The sequence below is a fragment of the Dendrobates tinctorius genome, unplaced genomic scaffold, assembly GCF_039654945.1.
Source record: "Dendrobates tinctorius isolate UK_male_01 unplaced genomic scaffold, ASM3965494v1 ptg000063l, whole genome shotgun sequence".
NCBI lineage: Eukaryota > Metazoa > Chordata > Amphibia > Anura > Dendrobatidae > Dendrobates > Dendrobates tinctorius.
In genome coordinates, this window is record NW_027361731.1 from 970956 (window position 1) to 993128 (window position 22173).

Genomic DNA, 22173 nt, shown 5'->3' on the forward strand with positions numbered 1-22173 from the left:
CTATAACTTCCCAACGGGGAAGTCTAGGCTGGTGGTTGTGCATGCTCTGACATTCGGCTGTGCTAAAGCACACACGACCGGAGTAGCCCGGAGTCAGATGCTAAGCCAAGCGGGAGTTCCCACCCTACACTGCCTGCCTAAACACACAATCGCTGTGCTGGAAGAGGCACCCGTGCATAGAGTGGTAATGTATCCACCAACATACATGACACAAATGATCTTAGAGCACCGGCTCTACATGACCTTGCCTGTGGACCAATCCGTAACTGCCACATCACCCGAGCAGCTGACGACTGATCACCAACGAGAGGTCGCCACCTCACGAGCATGCTCAGTAGGGTGATTTCTGGACTTAGCCTCTGGAGCGTCTGTCTGCCGCTGCCTACCGCCTATTGCTGATTACCATAGCTTTGGCTGGAAGGCCAGCAGAAACCAAGCGAACAGCACGAGTCTGAGCATGATGCTGAGACTGAGGTCTAGGATGAGCAGCCCCCACTGTGGCTGGAGTAGAATGAATTAACCCGATCTCTAAATGCCATAACAAGAAAAAAAGTAAAAATGACAGAATTACATTGTTTGGTTGGTGCAAAATTGCATTAAAATGCAATAACAGGCGATCATAAGATCGTCTCAGCACTAAAATGGTATTCATTAAAAACGTCAGTTCGGCATGCAAAAAATAAGTGAAAAATGTGAAACTATACCCAGAATTCACCCCTGAAGATTAGTCAGAAGGTGACTAATAGAAAAAACATATACCCCACATCTCAGTATATAGGGTGAAGTGACATATACACACTGAATCTCCAAGCCTCTCATTTCTATGGGTTTCGTTGTCCTCACCAAAGGCGACTCATCAAGAGACTATTTAATATTGACCTATATTCAAGAGAGACCAGATGAAGAAAAACTTACGAAGTATATAGTTTGAAGTCTGGGGTCTTCCTATATATGGCTAGTTTTCTGACTGTTTCGGATAACATGATACATGATTTTAGCTTTTCTTTGTCTTGTCTTGCTTGAAAATTGGTCAATATTAAATAATGTCTCCTGATGATTCGCCTTCGGAGAGGACAACGAAACCATTAGAAATGAGAGGCAAGGCTTGGAGCGTGCATGTGGATACATCACCTCACCCTATATACTGAGACGTGGGGTAAATGTTTTCTCTATTAGTCACCTTCTGACTAACCTTCAGGGGGTGAATTTTGGGTATAATTTTACATTTGGAATTAATAAAGTTTAGTTTTATCCTTTTGTCAGTAAACATGATAAATGACAAGAGACAACCCCTTTAAGAACTAATTTTGGTTAAAACAATTCCATCATTATGAACATGAAAAAGGCTTCTCCACTATGTGACATCTATTAACAGTTGTATTCCAAGTAAAGTATTTCCCACATTAAGAAAATGAAAAAGGCTTCTCCCCTGTGTGGGTTAACAAGATTTGATTTCTCTGCAAAATACTTCCTACATTCTGAACAGGAAAAAGGTTTCTCTCCTGTGTGAATTCTCTGGTGAGTAACAAGCTCTGATTTCTGTTAAAAACATTTCCCACATTTTAAACATGAAAAAGGCTTCTCCCTGTGTGAATTCTCTGGTGCCTAACTAAAAGTGAGTTAAGATTAAAACATTTCCCACATTCTTAACACGAAAAAGGCTTCTCTCCTGTATGAATTCTCTGGTGCCTAACTAAAAGTGAGTTAAGATTAAAACATTTCCCACATTCTGAACATGAAAAAGGCTTCTCCCCTGTGTGACTACTCTGATGTCTAGCAAGAATCGATTTCCGGTTAAAATATTTTCCACATTCTGAACATGAAAAAGGCTTCTCCCCTGTGTGGGTTCTCTGGTGGTAAACAAGATGTGATTTCTGTGCAAAATATTTCCCACAATCTGAGCAGGAAAAAGGCTTCTCCCCTGTGTGAATTTGCTGGTGCCTAACCAAATGTTTGTTGAGAGTAAAACATTTCCCACATTCTGAACATGAAAAAGGATTCTCCCCTGTGTGACTCCACTGATGTCTAACAAGAAGCACTTTCAAGTGAAAATGTTCCCCACATTCTGAACAGGAAAAAGGCTTCTCCCCTGTGTGGGTTCTCTGGTGGATAACAAGATATGATTTATCTGCATAATATTTCCCACATTCTGAACAGGAAAAAGGCTTCTCCCCTGTGTGACTGCTCTGATGTCTAACAAGATGCTGTTTCTGTTTAAAACATTTCCCACATTCTGAACAGGAAAAAGGCTTCTCCAAAGTGTGAGTTCTCTGGTGAGAAACAAGCTCTGATTTCTGTTTAAAACATTTCCCACATTCTGAACATGAAAACGGCTTCTCCCCTGTGTGAGTTCTCTGGTGGCTAACAAAATGTGATTTCCATGTAAAATATTTCCCACATTCTGAACAGAAAAAAGGCATCTCCCCTGTGTGAGATCTCTGGTGAGAAACAAGCCCTGCTTTATGTTTAAAACATTTCCCACATTCTGAACATGAAAACGGCTTCTCCCCTGAGTGAGTTCTCTGGTGGCTAACAAATTGTGATTTCCATGTAAAATATTTCCCACATTCTGAACATGAAAATGACTTATTTGCTTTAGAAGCAGTTTGTTTTTCCATGCCTCTTTTGTGACTTTGATTTTCCTTTGTAGTCGGTAATGAATCAGAAGATGGGACCTGTTTCATAGGATCAAATGACAGATCTTTGCTGTGAATGGATGATGGTATATCTGGAGTAACAGCAATCACTTCAGTTGTATCTTGTAGGATCTCAAGATCATCAGATTTAAAAATTGAAGATGTCAGCTGTCCCTTTGATCTCCTGGTACATTCATCTGCTAAGATATAAAACATTTTTTTTATAAAATATCCTTCAAATTTATATTTTTTAACATTGCTACTTAAACTGTCCATAAAAATGGCAAGCTATGTAAAAAACTTTAATTATTTACCAGGACAATAACAATTCAGAGTCTAATAGAAAACCTTATTGAATGAACCAGTAGTGCGTGATGTTCAACTGTTTTTTCATTCTGCCTCCCAAATATTTAATAAAAAGAAACCAATCAATGTATGTAGGCGAAAATAATACCAATACTCATCTCACAAAAAACAAGTCCCCACTCAGGTCCATCATCTGACAATGGAAAAACAGAGGTTCCCACACTATTAGTGGCTCAAAGGCTGTTGAAAACAAGGTTTCTATAAACCGAACCAGCAAAATCCGCTCTCACTTCTGAGCCTTGCAGTGTGCTCACACAACATTTAGGATCCCTGTATTTAGCAATACTATAGTGAGAAGAATCCACTTAATTTATGGTGTGTGTCTCCTGGAGCACAATCTGGGCACTATGTGTTGGGTAATAAAATGGCAAATGTGTAATTTTCACTCTCCAACATCCACTACGTGTTAATTTCCGGAAAGTGGCTGTGTAGTCAAAATATTCAGTCCTCCTATAGATTATAACCCTCCGTGAATTAATTTATAAAATGGAATCACTTTATGGGGATTTGGACTATTCTGGTTTTCTGTCATTTAGTTATATTAGGGCTTCTGCATATGGTGTGTCCAATCTCATCTGGGATCTGTTCCTGCTCTCCAGCTGGAGCAATCTACTCCATACTTCAGCGAATTGGAAAGTACCACACCCTACTAAAGCTCAAAGCACATTGCCGGAATATGTCAGATACAGCGCTGTTCTCCTCTGGTTCAGTCCTCTGTGCTCACCTTGCGGCTTGTGCATTTATTTCCTGCTGTGACCGTGGCCCATTTACTGACTACTCTTGTGTCTTTTGATTCTGTTTTCTGTCCTTCTGGTTCTGACCCAGCTACCACTATTCTTCTTGCCATCTAATACCACAAAATAGCAGGTAACACCATGGTCCAAACCTACAGGTCCCTTTGTAAGTTCAGATCCATGTAAAGGTGTTAAAGGACAATGAGCAAGGCAATCCTTGGGATATGGAAAGCAGAGAAGAAAGTGCCAAGCATAATCATGGTGGACATCTTTTAAGCTGCCAGGTGACCACGAACAGTGCTCCTAATACATTGTGTCTGAAAAATATTCCAGCTAGATCTGCATGCAAATAGCTAAATAGTGCTTCTTTCTTAACACTGTCATGTGCCCAGACAGTAGTGTACAACCGTATATAGGGTACTGTGTGAAGTTGGAAAATAATTTATAAGATCCATTTGTTTTCCATTATGCTTTGTGAATAATTCCAAAGTTATCACCAGATAAATATAAATGTAAATAGTGTATGGGGCTCGGTGACTTTAAAATCTAAACTATTGTAAGGTCCAATATTTTCTGTCAGATGAGTTTCAATAAGAAATATTACACATTTAAAGAGAACTGTGTATAATAGTGCAGAGCTGAGATGTCTTAAAGGGAACCTGTCAGCAGAATTTTGCACAGTAACCTACAGACACTGTCAGGTCGGCGCCAATATACTGATTACCATGATACCTTGGTTGATGAAATCCGTCTTGTGGTCGTTGCGTAATCTGTATTTGTAGTTTTCAGTTAATGAGATTCTCGTGCTCTGGGGTGGGACTGTGGGTGGGGCTTTATGTGGTACTCTGATCACATATGCATCTGTATTGGCTTATGACAGGTCACGGATCCCTCCGTGACCTGCCCACTATTTAACATAATGCATATAATAGTGTTGATGTTATTGTTGATAATGCATATAAAATTGTGGCTATAGTGAAGCTTAGAAAAAAAATGATAATTACTTACCGGTAATTTGATTTTCGAGAGCCATGACAGCACCGCACATGAGAGAAGGCATCCGCCCCCAGGAACAGGAAACCTGTAGCAGAGATAAAAGAAGGGGGCGGCACCTCTCTCCTCAGTTTGTTTCAGAGTATGCAAGGTAACCGCCTCATTAGTTGACATGTATTTTTTATTTGATTAAGTCACTCTTATCCACCTTCATTTGATATATTATACATTATATATTTCTATATATATTTTTCTCATATATACATTTATTTGTGCATCACACAACCATCACCAAGATAGGGCGGGAATCTATGTGGTGCTGTCATGGCTCTGGAAAATTAAATTACCGGTAAGTAATTATCATTTTTTCCCTTCCCCATGACAGCACCGCACATGAGAGGAAGAAATAGAAGAAACTTCTAGGGTGGGACAACAGCAGATAACACCTTTCTCCCAAAGGCAAGATTCGAGAGCCCTAGATCTAGCCTATAGTGACGGAAAAAAGTGGATGGTGAAGAACATACTGCTGCTCTTCAAATCTGTTCTACAGATGCATTTGCCCTTTCGAACCAGGATGTGGCTATGGCCCTTGTAGAGTGAGTCGTTACACAAAGTGGGGGAGTCTGACCTGAGGAATAGTAAGACAGTGAAATAGCCATATGTAGCCATCGTGCAATGGTTGATTTTGAGGCCTTTTTTCCCCTGTTTGACTCCTGGAAGGAGAGAAAAAGGGCTGAAGACTGTCACTATGATTTTGAGACCTCTATATATTGGAGTAGGCAACGTCTGACATCCAAGGAATGAAAGGTTTGCTCTCCCTGGGATTTAGGGTTGGCACAAAACGAGGGCAAAATTATTTCTTGGTCCCTGTGAAATTTGGAATTGACCTTCGAGAGGAAGGCGGGGTCAGTTTTTATGATTACTCTGTCATCCAGAAAGCTAGTGTATGAGGGATTTACTGAGATAGCTTGCAGCTCACAGACACGTCGAGCTGAAGTCAGGGCAACCAGGAGTACTGTTTTCAATGTTAATGCCTTTACCGAAATGGAAGTAATAGGCTCGAAAGGAGATGTTAGGGCGTTTAATACTAAATTTAGATCCCAGACCTTAGTCAGTAATTTCGAGGGTCTGGTTGTGAAGGAGGCTCGAATGAACCTATAGACCCAAGGGTGATCGGCAAGTTTTTTGTCAAACAACGCACCCAGGGCAGATACTTGCACCTTTAGGGTGCTTGTGGACAACCCTCTTTCTAGCCCTTTTTGGAGGAAATCCAGGATCTCCTTTATTGGAACTTCCTGGCTCGTTTCGGATAACTGTCGGCACGTGAACTCCAGGAACCTTTCCCAAATTTTCTTGTACTTGACTGAGGTCACCTTTTTCCTGCTAGCAAGCAAGGTGGTCACCAAGGGGCCTGAGAATCCTTTTGCTAAAAGGAGTCCACTCTCAAGTTCCATGCAGTGAGATGGAGTCTGTGCACTTGAGAATGTAGTACTAGGCCCTGGTGAAGTAGATTCAGGATATCCGGGAGGATCCATGGGTCCGAGATAGACATGCGTCTGAGCCATGTGAACCATGCCCTCTTTGGCCAGAAAGGCGCTATAAGGCATACTCATGTCTTCCCGAATCTTTTTCAGGACTATTGGTATTAATGGAATTGGGGGAAATACATATTCTAGGCGAAATTCCCAGCGGTGTAGCAGTGCATCTACCCCTTCTCGATGTTCTCTTGGGTTTAGAGAGTAGAACCTGCTTACTTTCTGATTCCTTCTTGTGGCAAACAGGTCCACTTCTGATGTGCCCCAGATGGCACAGACCTTCCCAAATATCTCCAGATTTAGGAACCACGCCTCCTGGTGTAATACATGCCGGCTTAAGAAGTCGGCCAGAAGATTGTCTGTCCCTTTCAAATGTGTCCCCGTCAGGGACAGAAGATTGTTTTCTGCCCACATGAATAATTTTTTGGCTTCTGCCATCTGAAATGTTGACCGTGTACCCCCTTGTCGGTTTATGTAGGCTACGGCCGTACTGTTGTCCGATAAAATTGCACCAGCTTCCCACTGGTGAACAAAAAACCGAAGCCTTCCCCCCACCGCCATTCTGGCGTTATTGGTGTTTGGTGTCGGGTGGTTTTACTAAAGAGGAATCCCTTTTCCTTCCTGTCTCTCCAGGGTCTGCCCCCCATGAATCTGTCATCTGAGCGGCCCCAGCCCCCTCTATTCCCTGATCCACGAAAGGATGATGGGGCGTCACCCCAACGGCGCCTAGAGAAGGGGGGGTGGTGGGAATCGCTTCTTCTTGTCTGACGCTTTCTCCAAGATTTCGTCTAGCGCCTTTCCGAAGAGGTACTGTCCCTCACATGGGACTGCACAGAGCTTAACCTTAGACTGGAAATCTGCGGCCCAATTTTTTAACCATAGTGCTCTGCGACCCGAGTTTGAAAGGGCGCATGCACGGGCGGCATCTCGGACGGAGTCCACTGCGGCATCTGCCAGGAATCCTGCCGCTTTCTGAAGGGAAGGTATCTCTTCTAGCAGCCTTTCCCTTGGGCATTCATTTTTTTATCATTCATTTTATGCCAGGTTTGAATGACCATGCTGACGCCTCCCAGGCAGACTTTAGAAAAGAGTCAGCTTTTTTGTCAAGGGGGTCCTTTAAGGCACCCATGTCTTCAAATGGCAGAGCTATCCCTCTGGAGGTATTGGTGATAGCAGCATCCAGTCTAGGTACTTTTTCCCCCATTTTTCACATACCTCTTTATCAAACGGGTATTTACGTTTAAGTGCTTGTGGTATGGACATCTTTTTGTTGGGCTTTTTCCACTCCCTTTTGATTAAATTTAGTAAATTATCGTGGAAGGGAAAAACTAAATTACTGAACACGGAGTCCTGTACTGTTCGCGGCTCCCTAGGTGTTTCCACCCCATGGTAGATCTAACAAGCTTGAGTAACTTTCCGATACCCTCGGATAGAAAATAAGGGTGACCTTCTTCCTCATCCGAGGAGTCCAGGTCTGAGTCATCAGAGGGGGCTAACTCTCCCAGCTCTTCCTCTGAGTCCTCATCCGTTTGAATCTCCGTGAGGGGTGAGGTTGGGGTGGGTTTGGCGGAGCTGAGCGCAGTGTGCTGCTTTAACTGCTCCTTCACAGTGGTTTTAACCTCATCCCGGATAATAGTTTTTATATTCTGGAGTAAGGACGGAGATCCTTCGGCCACTGTTTTTCTAATACATGAGCGACAGAGTCGCTTTAGGGAGATTTTTCCTGAATAAAGCACATGCTTTGTTCTTTTGTTTGGAGGTGGCCTTTTTTGCCTAGGGGGAGACATGACATAGAGGATGTCATTACCCACACATGTTTTGCCTTACAAAGGCACACACCCACCCCTCGGGTACCACGGTAGCCTCTGGATCTTCTGGTGTGCGCACTTCAGTTGCGGGGTCTGCCATGCATCCAGCTGCTGCCGCCGCCTGAGTGCACTCAGTTATATGGGGGAGCTGTGTTCGTGCTCCTGGATCAGCTTCCTCCCGGAAGTTTCCAGCACACCGGCTTCACCTGGTGTGTGACGTCACTTCCCGTGCGACTGGAAGTCGTCCTACATTCAGTCGGCACCAGCGTCGTGATGGGCTCGCCTCCTCCTGGCCCAGCCTTCCGACAGGAGCGGCCGCCAGGGAGTCCAGTGGAGGGGATGAGTGCGGCACTGACAGCCCCCCCCTGGCTGGGATTACAGGCGCGCGCAACCGTGCCCAGCTGCCTTTCCCCCCACACGGACCTCAGCCTCCTTACCGGACACATCAGAGGCGGATCCTCCTGGAGGTATGTAGGCCTGCCATAGGCATCCACCTGCAGGAACAGGAAACCAAAACTGAGGAGAGAGGTGCCGCCCCCTTCTTTTATCTCTGCTACAGGTTTCCTGTTCCTGGAAGCGGATGCCTTCTCTCATGTGCCGTGCTGTCATGGGGGAGGGAAAAAATTACATCCAGCAAAATGTCACCAGCGATGACACAATTATAGGAATTATGTAAAATAGGTGACAGGTCACTGAGGGATTAGTGACATCTCATAAGCCAATACAGATGAATATGTAAGCAGAGAACTACATAAAACTCGCCCACAGCCACAAATGGATTTCATCAATCCATGTATCAATGTAATCAGTACAACAGCGCTGACCTGACACTGTCACTAGGTTACCGTGCACAATCCTGCTGACAGGTTCACATTAAATTTAGATCTTAGGCATTTGGAAGAGGCGATGGAGAGCTTTTGGTTAAGGCGATCAGGGAGTTACAGACTCACATAAGTGAGGCAGGTCGATTCCACCACAGTCAAACTATCATACAGAATGAACAGGTAAAAAAGACAGAGTAAAAATTTATGTTACATTCACAACAACAATGTAAATATGAGGGGAAAACTCCAACACTAAACCAGAGTTGCACTCATTTATGGTGGACTACTGGAGATACTGTGAGTCCTGACCAAAAGAGTAGAGAAAGAATTAGTACTCATTTCAAGAGATATTGTGCAGTAATAATGACGTGGAGTGAATCCATGAAACCAGGGCTTGAGCCATGCCAACACATCTCCTGCAGGTGTGAATAAATGTATATTACTGCCATGAGCCTTAGAGATATATCATGGCACGGGTGTAATGTTTTCCTGCAGCTTATCACAATCCTCCTTGAAATTAGTTTGTTTTAATACAAATCGAAAAGTCTGAATAAAGGGAAACTCTGTTGTTATTTTAAAGAAATTCACACTTGGCCTCATTGCACATTTAATGTTGTTGATCATAAAAGCGAAGTTTTCTCAGAAAGACTGGACCTGGTCTTGTAGGTGTAGGGAAGTGAGTCTGGGGAAGAAGACCGATCGTGTTTCTGGGCCGGAACTAGGGGGACTGTCACCCGTGTTCCCGGGGGGTGCCATTTCAGATCAGGACCGACCTTTGACCAGGGATGAAGGGGGCGGGTCGACTATAAATCGAGCGGTACACGTAAACAGGGGGCACTTGGCAGGAAGAGAGACTGCACATAGGAGGGAGGAGCCGAGCTGGCGTCTCTCCTCAGGCATGAGTCAGCACTATCCTTGCTGCAGCAGCGCTGCCCCACCTGACAGGGCGAACGACTCGAACTGTGCGACCGGAGCAGGAGCCTCCTCCAGGGCCGCTGCAGAGCGCGGACCACAGTGCACCCTCAGGCGCGGCACCTCCCGCGCATCGGACAGCACTCACTCGCGGGCAGTGCGCTCGACGCCACCAGTCCCGACAGACTCGGAGGGAGACACCGCAGCTGAGGCCCCTTCCCTGGGATCCTCTGAATCCTCCACTCCACCCCCCACTGTAAGAGCCCTGGCCACAGGAGCGACGCGGAGCCCTTGAACATCCCGCATCACTGGAGCACAAGTTCCTCCAGGTCCTCCGGCACCGCCTTCTCGTCTGGACACGTCGGCTTCGGCACCGCCAGGACATTGCCCGCACGCCACCACTGCAGGACATCAGAGACCGATAAGTGACTCACCGTTGTTCGATCCACTGTTTAGCCCCGAGAATCAATAGCTGACCACATTTTGGCATAGTCGGCAGGATGCAGTCTACCAGCGTGGAGGCGACAGACCAAGGGGCTGGGGGTGGCCCACGGTCTAGCATATCATTGGAGGCTATGTTGAACAACTTTCCAAAGTTCACGGGCAGCAACACCATGCTCTGGAGCTGGACTGAGCGGATGCGGGGGTTGTTAAGAATGCATCCGATGGCCCCTGACCTAGAGGCTGAAGTGGCTATTATGGTGTTGGACGGGGAGGCCCAGAATTCCGTAATGTTATGACCCCCCAGGGAGCTGAATACCTTCGCTAGGGTGTTGCAGGTCCTGGAGGAGACTCACGGGGACCCCACTGACGTAGGGGAGCTCAGGACCCGGTTGTTTAGTCGGATGCAGAAGGAGGGGGAGATTGTTATGAATGAGTCACCGAAGGAGGCAAAAGTAGAAATACAAGCTAAGTCCAGAAAACCAGAGAAGTTGGCAACTATCAGATTGCAGACCCCTGAACCTATCAACACAACTAGCAGTAGCCGTGGGGGGTTCCTACGATGCCCTAGACCCCTCGATCACAGCCAGAGAAATACATAGGCCTAAAGAAAGAAAGGGGAAATCTAAACTGCCCCAGAGCAGACCCCAAAGCAATAGGCAGCCCCCAACATATAATGACGGTGAAGCAAGATGAAAATACTAACACAGACAGAAAGATAGACTGAGCAAAGACGGGGCCCAAAACTACCTAGATAGGAAAGGACAGGAGGCTGCTGTCTGCAATCTGCCAAAACCCTATCAAAGACATAAGCCAACAAGCTGATATGAAAAAGGCCCTGAAGCAGCTAGGCTTCAAAAACTAAATCAGCACTCAGGTATTTTCAGAAGACAGAGCTAAATGAATTCAGCACACCCCAGCAGGGAATGGCAGAAATCCAGAAAAACAAAGCAAAACAAAGTCAAAGCACAAAAGCAAAAGGCCGAGCAGCAAACTTAGCTTTGGAGGAGCAGGAATTCAGACTGGTCTCCAAGGATCCCACAGAGAAATCACCCGCAGGGCAGAAGGGCGTCGGCAGCCTTATATCCAGTCAGTAACTCCACTCAGCCAGTCATCATCATCAGCCTCAGGTGTTTGACAATCAGGCTCACTACCTTTCTTTACCAGAAGAGGGAGTTCCTCGGGCCTCAGTAATGAAGGGGAAAATGAACTCACAACAGGAGATTGTGACTCAATATATGAATGTTCTGCAGGAACTGCACATAGCGATTGTAAGAAAGGATGGGGTTGGTGTGGAGCCCATTGATGTGACATTGCGCGACCTCTTAGTGATCGGGCTATGGGATACCCTGATGAAACAGGCCCAGCGGGAGCGTGTGCGGGTAAACCCGCGTCTGTCCTTCTCCGAGATAGGGAGTGAGGAGCATACACGGGAACGGAGCAGGGGGTGACAGTCCCCATAGGGAAGGCCCGGAGCATCGAAGCTTCCGTGAACGCAGTGGGCGAACCCCAATGGGTGGAAGAAATGAGGCGGGAGCTAAAGAATATTTAAGGCGAATTAGCCGAAGTGAAGAAGAAGGCCGAGGCTGTGGGTGTCGCGATCCATTTTTGGATCTGTGTCAGAGTTTGGACTCTCTTATATAAACCTTTTTCCTTTCTGGCCCTCGGGGATTAATATTGGTTTTTGCCCCCGGTGGCCGCTGGTGTTTCTACAAGTTTAGTGAGTCTGCTGGTGGGCTTTTCCCCCCAGTGGAAACTGGTGTTATCACATGTTTAGTTAGTCAGCAGGCGGTGGCCACTCCCTTCTTCCTATAAAAGGTCTCCAGGTGCTGCAGCTCATTGTTGGTGATATTATTCCTCTCTGGAGACCAACCAAGCTGGAGTAAGTAGCAGGCTGTGTTGCAGTGGAGCTCCAGCTATTCCCTTGTTCTGGTGCCTAAACTCTGCTGTCCAGGAGCATTGCAGCAGAGCAAGTTAAGTTTGGTTTTTACTTTATTTCTACCCTCAGGTGTTAGGATTATCTTTCCATGTGTGTTATTGGTGTAGTACACTTTTTCCCGTCTCACCTCCTGGGGAGGGGGTTGGAGGTTTAGATCAGGGCTAAACAGGAGATAGGGACAGGTTGGGGACTTGGGCCTCACTACCATCAAGTGTACCCCCAAGGAAAGTCAGGGCACCCCCTTAGCCTGAGGGGCAGTTCAGGGGCCCTGGTTTCTTGCCTCCTGTTTTCCCATATTACCACCTGGCAAGACAGTGATCTCGTTGCCCATTCAAGCTAATGTGCCCTTGGATGGAGTGGAAGTCCAGGTGGAACCATCGTTTTTGGAACGGTTACCCTCGGTGCTCCTGATGGCCCGCGCCCTGGCTACTGTGAGGCAGGGGACAGTGCTCATACTCTGCGTCAATCTGGAGGACCAAGATATCATCATGGGGCCCCGCAGCAAAATAGCCAAGGTGGTAAAGCACCAAAGGTGGTACTACCCCCCCCCCCCCGATGCTGCAGCTAGGGATATGCCCGGGGCATCCCTGGGCCGTGACTGTAAACTCGACCCAAGCCTCGGAGCCCCTACCTGCTCGAGAGGGGCGAGTGATCTTGGAACAGATGTGAGCAGAGCTCTCCAGCCTAGGTCAGTCCCAGGTGCAACAAGTGGAGGTTCTTCTAGGCCAATACAGGGAAGTATTCACCCGCAACGAAGATGATTTCGGCTGCACTACAGCCATTACTCACGGAATTCCCACCAAAGGTACAGCCCCCATCAGAGAACGATACAGGCAGATCCCCCCGCAGCTGGATTAGGAGATGAAGACACTGATGGGCCAAATGTTGCGAAAAGGGGTCATCCGAGAAAGTCAAGAGCCCCTGGGCCACTCCCATCGTGCTGGTACGGAAAAAAATGGCACGTTGCGGTTTTGCGTGGACTATCGAAAGCTTAACGCCTGCACCATCAAAGTCCCATACCCACTCCCCCATATAGAGGAATCCTTGTCTGCCTTGAGGAAGGTGAAATACTTCTCCACCCTGGACCTGGCCAGCGGATATTGGCAGGTACCCATGTCAGAATAGGACCGGGCAAAAATGGCTTTCATCTTGCCCATGGGGCTGTTTGAGTACAATCGGATGCCCTTCAGCCTGGCCAGTGCCCCTGGGACCTTTCAACAGTTAATGGAGCGATGCTTGGGTGACCTGAATTTCAAAGCCACCCTGATCTACCTGGACATCATCATGTACGCCACATCGTTTGAGCACCACCTGTACTGCCTGGGACAAGTGCTCAGCTAACTGCAGAAATACAGGTTGAAGGTGAAACCCTAGATACGCCATCTGTTCCGCACTCAGATTGAGGATCTGGGATATGTCATCTCCACCGAAGGTGTGAGACTGTCTTGGGAAAAGATCGCTGTGATACAGGAGTGGCCTACTCCCGAGACTGTAAAGGATGTGTGGGCATTTCTGGGTCTGGCGGGATATTACCGTTGTTTCGTGAAGAATTTTGCCTGCCGAGCCCGGCCAATGCAAGACCTGTTGAAAGGAACCATGGCTGGCGCCAACAGCTGGAAGATCCATTGGAAAGAGTCTCAGAAGGATGCCTTCCAAGACCTCAAAAATGCGCTTACGGAGGCCCCAGTGTTTGTTTACGCGGACTTTTCGCAACCATTTATCCTTCACATCGACGGGAGCTTGAATGGGCTGGGGGCTGTGTTGTCTCAGATGCAAGACGGAAGAGAGAAGGTGATCGCCTACGCCAGTCGGTCTCTTTACGACTCCGAACGGAACCCGGACAACTACAGCTCCTTTAAGCTAGAGCTACTCGCACTGGTGTGGGCCATGATGGAGCATCTGGAAGGCTCTGAGGTGCTAGTGCGCACAGACAACAATCCTTTGGCCCACCTCGAAAATGCCAAATTAGGAGCGCTGGAACAGGGATGGGTGGCCAGAATGGCGAAGTTCAAGTATAAGATCGTTTACAAACGGGGAGTGGAGAACGTACATGCAGACGCCCTTTCCAGAATCCGACATGCTACCTGGGTCCCGAGTCGGGACAAGGAATTAGAAGTGGAATAAATCCCGTTTTCCTCGGGCCCCACCAGGACGGTGGCAGCTACAAGGGAGCAGTCACGTGTGGGGCCAACGGAAGGCATCCTGGAGCAGTCCAGGGATGAGTGGGTGAGGCTGCAACAAGAAGATGGAGAAATCGCTCTCCTACACCAATGGGTGTCCTCGGAACAGCTACCCAGTGACACCCAGAGAAGGACTCTCTCTCCGGACACTTTACTAATGCTGCGCCACTGGAAAAGATTGCTGATAAAAGATGGGCTGCTGTATTGAAGAGTAAAGTTACACGCAGAGCTGACAACAACCTGGCAGGTGATAGTGCCAGGAACTCGACTGGCTGAAATTGCCCTTGAGGCACATGAAAAAGGGGCCCACATCGGAGCTCAAAAGACTTTCCAGTGGTTGCAGTGAATAGTCTACCACCCCGATTAAAGGCAGAGGTTGAAGAGATCTGCAGAAAATGTCACCAGTGCGAATTGACTAAGCCACCAGAACAAATGGCTCCTGTATACAGTTGAGCGAAACGGGTCGAAAAAATTCAAAAGTCGCCGACTTTTGGCAAAGTCGGGTTTCATGAAACGAAACCCGACCCTAGGATGAGGTCGGCCACGAGGTCGGCGACTTACGCGCCAAAGTCGCGTTTCAAAAGTTTGTTTTGCGCTCTTTTTCAGCCAATCAGGATCCACGGACACTGTGGGCAACGTGATGACCTAGGCACGGGTCACCACCATCTTTCAGAAGGGCATGCAAGTGATTGGCTTGCTTTGGTGGGCGTCACAGGGGGTATAAAAGGGCGTGCACGCCGACCGCCATCTTACTTCTGCCGATCTTAGTATAGGGAGAGGTTGCTGCTGATTCTGTAGGGAGAGCGTTAGGCAGGGAAGAAGACAAAAAAACTGCTTCTGCTGCTAGCGATTTGGCCTGCACAACACACAAGTCACTGTGTGTGCAGTGCAAGGGGAGGCTATATTGTGGTGTATCAGTGGTGTTGGTTGTTGGGCTGCCTTTTAAGGCTTCCTGACACGCTGGCATTGCTGTTTACTCACTGCTCCGCAAACTGCTTTTTTAAAAGCAATCCAATCTCCCTTATCCTCTAGTCACTTTTGTCACAGCTGTGCCATCGAGCCTGTCACATAGCGCTCAGATATCAGTGGGCCTCACACAATCCACAAGTGTCCAGTGTCCAAAAGTGTGCGCAGAGATTCAAAATCTCCATTATCCTCTCGTCACTTTGGTCACAGGCAGCTGTGCCATCGAGCCTGTCACATAGCGCTCAGATATCAGTGGGCCTCACACAATCCACAAGTGTCCAGTGTCCAAAAGTGTGCGCAGAGATTCAAAATCTCCATTATCCTCTCGTCACTTTGGTCACAGGCAGCTGTGCCATCGAGCGTGTCACATAGCGCTCAGATATCAGTGGGCCTCACACAATCCACACGTGTCCAGTGTCCAAAAGTGTGCGCAGAGATTCAAAATCTCCATTATCCTCTCGTCACTTTGGTCACAGGCAGCTGTGCCATCGAGCGTGTCACATAGCGCTCAGATATCAGTGGGCCTCACACAATCCACAAGTGTCCAGTGTCCAAAAGTGTGCGCAGAGATTCAAAATCTCCATTATCCTCTCGTCACTTTGGTCACAGGCAGCTGTGCCATCGAGCGTGTCACATAGCGCTCAGATATCAGTGGGCCTCACACAATCCACAAGTGTCCAGTGTCCAAAAGTGTGCGCAGAGATTCAAAATCTCCATTATCCTCTCGTCACTTTGGTCACAGTCAGCTGTGCCATCAAGCCTGTCACATAGCGCTCAGATATCAGTGGGCCTCACACAATCCACAAGTGTCCAGTGTCCAAAAGTGTGCGCAGAGATTCAAAATCTCCATTATCCTCTCGTCACTTTGGTCTCAGGCAGCTGTGCCATCGAGCCTGTCACATAGCGCTCAGATATCAGTGGGCCTCACACAATCCACAAGTGTCCAGTGTCCAAAAGTGTGCGCAGAGATTCAAAATCTCCATTATCCTCTCGTCACTTTGGTCACAGGCAGCTGTGCCATCGAGCCTGTCACATAGCGCTCAGATATCAGTGGGCCTCACACAATCCACAAGTGTCCAGTGTCCAAAAGTGTGCGCAGAGATTCAAAATCTCCATTATCCTCTCGTCACTTTGGTCACAGGCAGCTGTGCCATCGAGCCTGTCACATAGCGCTCAGATATCAGTGGGCCTCACACAATCCAAAAGTGTCCACTGTCCACAAGTGTGTGCAGAAATTCTAAATCTCCCCTGTCCTATAGACACCTTGTACCTTGTTTTACATTACTATATAGTTTGTTGGATTTTGTCTACATTTCTACCAAAAATGAGGAAGGCTGGTGGAAGAGGCCGTGGAATTGGGCGGGGGTTGGCAGCTGGTAATGATGGTGTTGGTGGTGGATCTGATGGTAGTGGCAAGAGCAAAATAGGACCGAATGCAGGAGGTGCTGACCCTGCGTCATCGTCTGGCTACATAAGGCCTCGAACGCTTAGTTTTCTAGGAGTTGGCAAACCGCTTTTAAAGGCAGAGCATCAGGAAAAAGTTTTGTCTTACATTGCTGACTCAGCCTCCAGCTCTATCGCCTCCTCTTCTTCAGTTGTAAAAAGTAAAAGCACTGAGTCGTCATTGGAGGCTCATGTTCATGAACCACACCTTTCCTTGTGTCCTTCACCCCAACCAAGATTGAAGGATGACGCAGGCCATACTACTGATTACTCCATGGAGCTGTTTTCACATACCATGCCTGGATTATCAAGTGAAATGGTGAATTACCCAGGCCGAGATGAATCTGACATGGAGTGCACTGATGCACAGCCGCTGATGGATGATTCTGCTGGTACATTCACTCAGAGCACTACATTGTCCTCGCAGTGTACAGAGCCAGATTTTGACCCTGATGAGACTCAGGTTCCCCTTCCCGCACACTATACCACCATAAACGGTGACACAGAGAAAGGTGCACATGACATAGAAGAGGAGGTGATGGATGACCCAGTTGTTGACCCAGATTGGCATCCATTGGGGGAAGAGGGTGCTGCTTCCAATAGCTCAGATGAGGAGCATCCACAGCAGACATCGACATCGCAACAGCTGTTATCTGGCAGGCCCGGAGCACTCCAAAGACAGGTTCCAAACATCAAAAGAGTTGCTGGACAGCTTGTCCAGAGGGTCAAAAGATCACAGCGTGCTAGGCCGCAAAATGTCTGCCAAAGTAGGAAGAGTGCAGTGTGGCACTTTTTTGAACAAAATCCTCATGATCAGGCCAAGGTTATCTGTAAGAAGTGCGCAAAGACCTTTAGCCGAGGGAAAAATCTGAAAAATTTGAATACCAGTTGCATGCTTAGACATTTAACCAGCATGCACTTGCAAGCGTGGACACAACACCAAACCTCAAGCGCCACATGTGCAACTGATCACAACGAAGGTAATCAGCAACGCTACATTGTTTCCCCCACTGTAAGCCCACCAGTTAGCACAGCAGCAAATGTTGAGGTGTCGTTGCAAGACCACAGCAGTCAGGGAATCCCACTGTTATATCAACGAAAGACTGATTCTAGGCCATCAGAAAGAACACCAACTCCATCACCATCATCAACCCTCTCTCAGTCCGCCCTGTCCACCGCTACTTCCACCATATGCAGCTCTCAAGTCCAGCTCACCCTCCCAGACACTATGAGTAGGTCAAGAAAGTACTCAGTCTCTCATCCGCGTACACTGGGTTTGAACGCCCACATTGCCAAACTAATCTCGTTTGAGATGATGCCCTTTCGGTTGGTGGAAAGCACAGCTTTCCGCGAACTCATGGCCTATGCAGTACCACGCTATGACCTACCCAGTCGCCACTTCTTCTCTCGCAAAGCCATCCCAGCCCTCCACCATCATGTGAAAGACCGCATTGTCCATGCACTCAAGCAGTCAGTGAGCAGAAAGGTGCACCTCACAACTGATGCATGGTCCAGTCGGCATGGCCAAGGCCGTTACGTGTCCATCACTGCGCACTGGGTTAATGTGGTGGATGCAGGGTCCACAGGGGACAGCGGTGGTGGGACAGTGCTGCCTAGCCCACGGTATAGGAAACAGTTGGCTGTAGGCGTTCGACCCTCCTCCTCCTCCTCCTCCTCCTCCAGAAGCGAAAGCTCGTCCACAGAGCGCAGTCGTACGAGCACTCCATCTGCAGCTGCCACTGTTGCACACGATGTGTCCCCCTATCGAGCAGCTAGTGGAAAGCGTCAGCAGGCTGTGTTGCAGATGATGTGTTTGGGCGACAGACACACCGCCGAGGTGCTGGCCGAGTACTTGAAGCGACAAACTGAGTCATGGCTGGGCAGTGTACATCTTGAGGCAGGCAAGGTAGTTAGTGATAACGGCCGTAATTTTGTGGCAGCCATAGCCCTTTCAAAACTCAGCCACATACCTTGCTTGGCTCACACCTTGAACCTGGTGGTGCAGTGCTTCCTCAAAAATTATCCGGAGTTAACAGCCCTGCTCCAGAAGGTGCGAAGACTGTGCGCGCACATCCGCCGGTCGCCTGTACACTCCGTTCGTATGCAGAAGCTGCAGCGATTGCTCCACCTTCCCAACCACCGCCTCATTATCGACATTGCAACAAGGTGGAACTCCACCCCGCAAATGGTGGAGCGGCTGTGCGAGCAGAGGCAGGCCATAATGCATTTGTGGGAGGATACACGGCCAGGCACTTTGAGAGCAGACATGGAGTTGACAGGCGTGCAGTGGTCGAAGCTGAAAGACCTTTGTAAAGTCCTTCAGTGTTTTGAGGAATGCACACGGCTGGTAAGCGCAGACGACGCCATCCTAAGCATGAGCATCCCACTTATGCGTCTGCTCATGCAAACTTTGACGCACCTTAAGGAGCAGGCGTCTGCAGCCAATGTTGATGAGGAGGAAGAGGAGGAGGGAATCCTTGATGACATTCAGCCATTGTCTGCTCAGGGACCTCTCCTGGACGAGGTGGAGGAAGAAGAGGAGGAGGAGGAGGATGATGGGGATGATTACTTAGGGGAGGAGGATGCATCTCATGGGGCAAGTGAAAATGTTGGCGTGGCAAGGTCTGGTACAGGGTTTGTGCGTGACTGGAGGGATGTGGATTTGCCAGAAAGTGCTCCTCCACCCAGCACTCGCAGTGCATCATTGACACCGGGAACATTGGCCCACATGTCAGATTATGCCTTGCGGATCCTAAAAAGGGACCCCCGCATTGCCAAAATGATGAACGATGACGACTACTGGTTGGCCAGCATCCTGGATCCACGCTATAAAGGCAAATTACAAAACATCATGCCACAGGAGAACCTTGACCTAATATTGGCTAATAAACAAGCAACTCTGGTAAATCGGTTGCTTGAGGCATTCCCAGCACACAGCAGCGGTGATGGTTCTCACACGAGCCGTACGGGCCGGGGGCAGCTTGGCAGAGGTGTTCGTGGTGCACACAGCAGAAGTGGCGTTGGAGACAGGGGTTTCATGACAATGTTGTGGACTGATTTTTCAAATACCGCTCACACAACTGGTAATACTGCATCGATGGAAAGTGACAGGAGACAGCAGTTGTCAACTATGGTTACAAACTACTTTTCCTCCCATATCGATGTTCTCCCACACAGGTCATTCCCCTTTGACTATTGGGCCGCTAAACTGGACACCTGGCCTGAATTGGCCCAATATGCCTTACAGGAGCTCGCTTGCCCAGCTGCAAGTGTGCTATCGGAAAGAGTCTTCAGTGCAGCTGGATCAATCCTGACAGAAAAAAGGACCCGTCTGTCAACCCAAAATGTGGATGATCTAACCTTCATTAAAATGAACCATGCATGGGTTTCCAAGGATTTTGTCCCACCTTCCCCTGATGACACATAGGGTGACAGAAAAATGGCTTGCTTTGGTCCACCTCTTCCTGGTACTTCACCTATTTCGCCTTTTGCATCAGCTGAATGTCCAACATCAACATATGCCACTTTCTAAAACTCCCTAACTGTGCTGCCTCCCCCCCCATGGCCGGGGTCACCACCTACCGCACGACACCGTGCGAGTGCCGTTGCCCTGGACAGGTGGGTAGGCCGACTCTTGGGCGCGGGCACTGGCACAGGGTCCCTCATAGTGCAATCAAGTGTCTCTGACGGTGGTGGTGCACACCCGCCGTCAGACACACCGCTATACTATGAGGGGCCCAGTGCCAGTACCGAAGCCCACGAGTGGGCCCCCCTTCCTTGGGCAGGGCCCCAGCATTTGCAATCTTTACCTCTCCCTGCTCCTCCGCTGTGTAATCTGGGCCGTCAAATCCATACTGTGCCTGACACCGTCTGAGCCTGCCTCCTGAGACATATATTTTGAATGTGTACGCTATCCATACATGTTATCCGGGGATACGGTACCCTTTCTAACCTTTGTGCAATCACGTGCAATCCATACTGGGCCTGACACCGTCTGAGCCTGCCTCCTGAGACATATTTTGAATGTGTACGCTATCCATACATGTTATCCAGGGATACGGTACCCTTTCTAACCTTTGTGCAATCACGTGCAATCCATACTGGGCCTAACACCGTCTGAGCCTGCCTCCTGAGACATATATTTTGAATGTGTACGCTATCCATACATGTTATCCGGGGATACGGTACCCTTTCTAACCTTTGTGCAATCACGTGCAATCCATACTGGGCCTAACACCGTCTGAGCCTGCCTCCTGAGACATATATTTTGAATGTGTACGCTATCCATACATGTTATCCGGGGATACGGTACCCTTTCTAACCTTTGTGCAATCACGTGCAATCCATACTGTGCCTGACACCGTCTGAGCCTGCTTCCTGAGACATATATTTTGAATGTGTACGCTATCCATACATGTTATCCAGGGATACGGTACCCTTTCTAACCTTTGTGCAATCACGTGCAATCCATACTGGGCCTAACACCGTCTGAGCCTGCCTCCTGAGACATATTTTGAATGTGTACGCTATCCATACATGTTATCCAGGGATACGGTACCCTTTCTAACCTTTGTGCAATCACGTGCAATCCATACTGGGCCTGACACCGTCTGAGCCTGCCTCCTGAGACATATATTTTGAATGTGTACGCTATCCATACATGTTATCCGGGGATACGGTACCCTTTCTAACCTTTGTGCAATCACGTGCAATCCATACTGTGCCTGACACCGTCTGAGCCTGCCTCCTGAGACATATATTTTGAATGTGTACGCTATCCATACATGTTATCCAGGGATACGGTACCCTTTCTAACCTTTGTGCAATCACGTGCAATCCATACTGGGCCTGACACCGTCTGAGCCTGCCTCCTGAGACATATATTTTGAATGTGTACGCTATCCATACATGTTATCCAGGGATACAGTACCCTTTCTAACCTTTGTGCAATCACGTGCAATCCATACTGGGCGTGAGAACGGCTGGCGAGCTGTTAAGCAAGCTACAGCACCTGTCCAGACAAGTACAGGGATTCCCTAGCGAGGAGACTTATTTGATTGTTTTCAATGTTGGGACAGCAATTTTTGGGGAGCACTATACTCTGGAGAATGATAGATGGGGCCCACCATACACTGGAACATTCCAAAGGTGGACATCAGACACTGGAGCAGCATTTACAGGGCCCATTATACACTAGAGCATTAGAAATGGGGCCCATTATGTTTGGAGCATTATTTGGGCCCATAAGACAGTGGAGCTTCATCCATGGGGACCAACATATACTGTAGCATTATGTGGAGCTCATCATATACTGTTTCAAACATTATATGGGACCAATGATTCTTTATGGAGAAATAGATGGGCCTCGTCATGAGATGTAAAAAGTGAGGTATTTT

The 22173-nt window shown here is 48.1% G+C and overlaps 1 protein-coding gene and 1 pseudogene across 1 annotated transcript in view; both read right to left on the minus strand.

Annotated features, from left to right (window-relative positions):
- Positions 1–22173, minus strand: part of LOC141094147 (uncharacterized) — a 248201-nt gene that overhangs the window by 159927 nt on the left and 66101 nt on the right. The gene's annotated exons all lie outside the window — the stretch shown is intronic.
- LOC141094157 (uncharacterized) overlaps positions 1294–22173 on the minus strand; it is a 51651-nt pseudogene continuing 30771 nt past the window's right edge.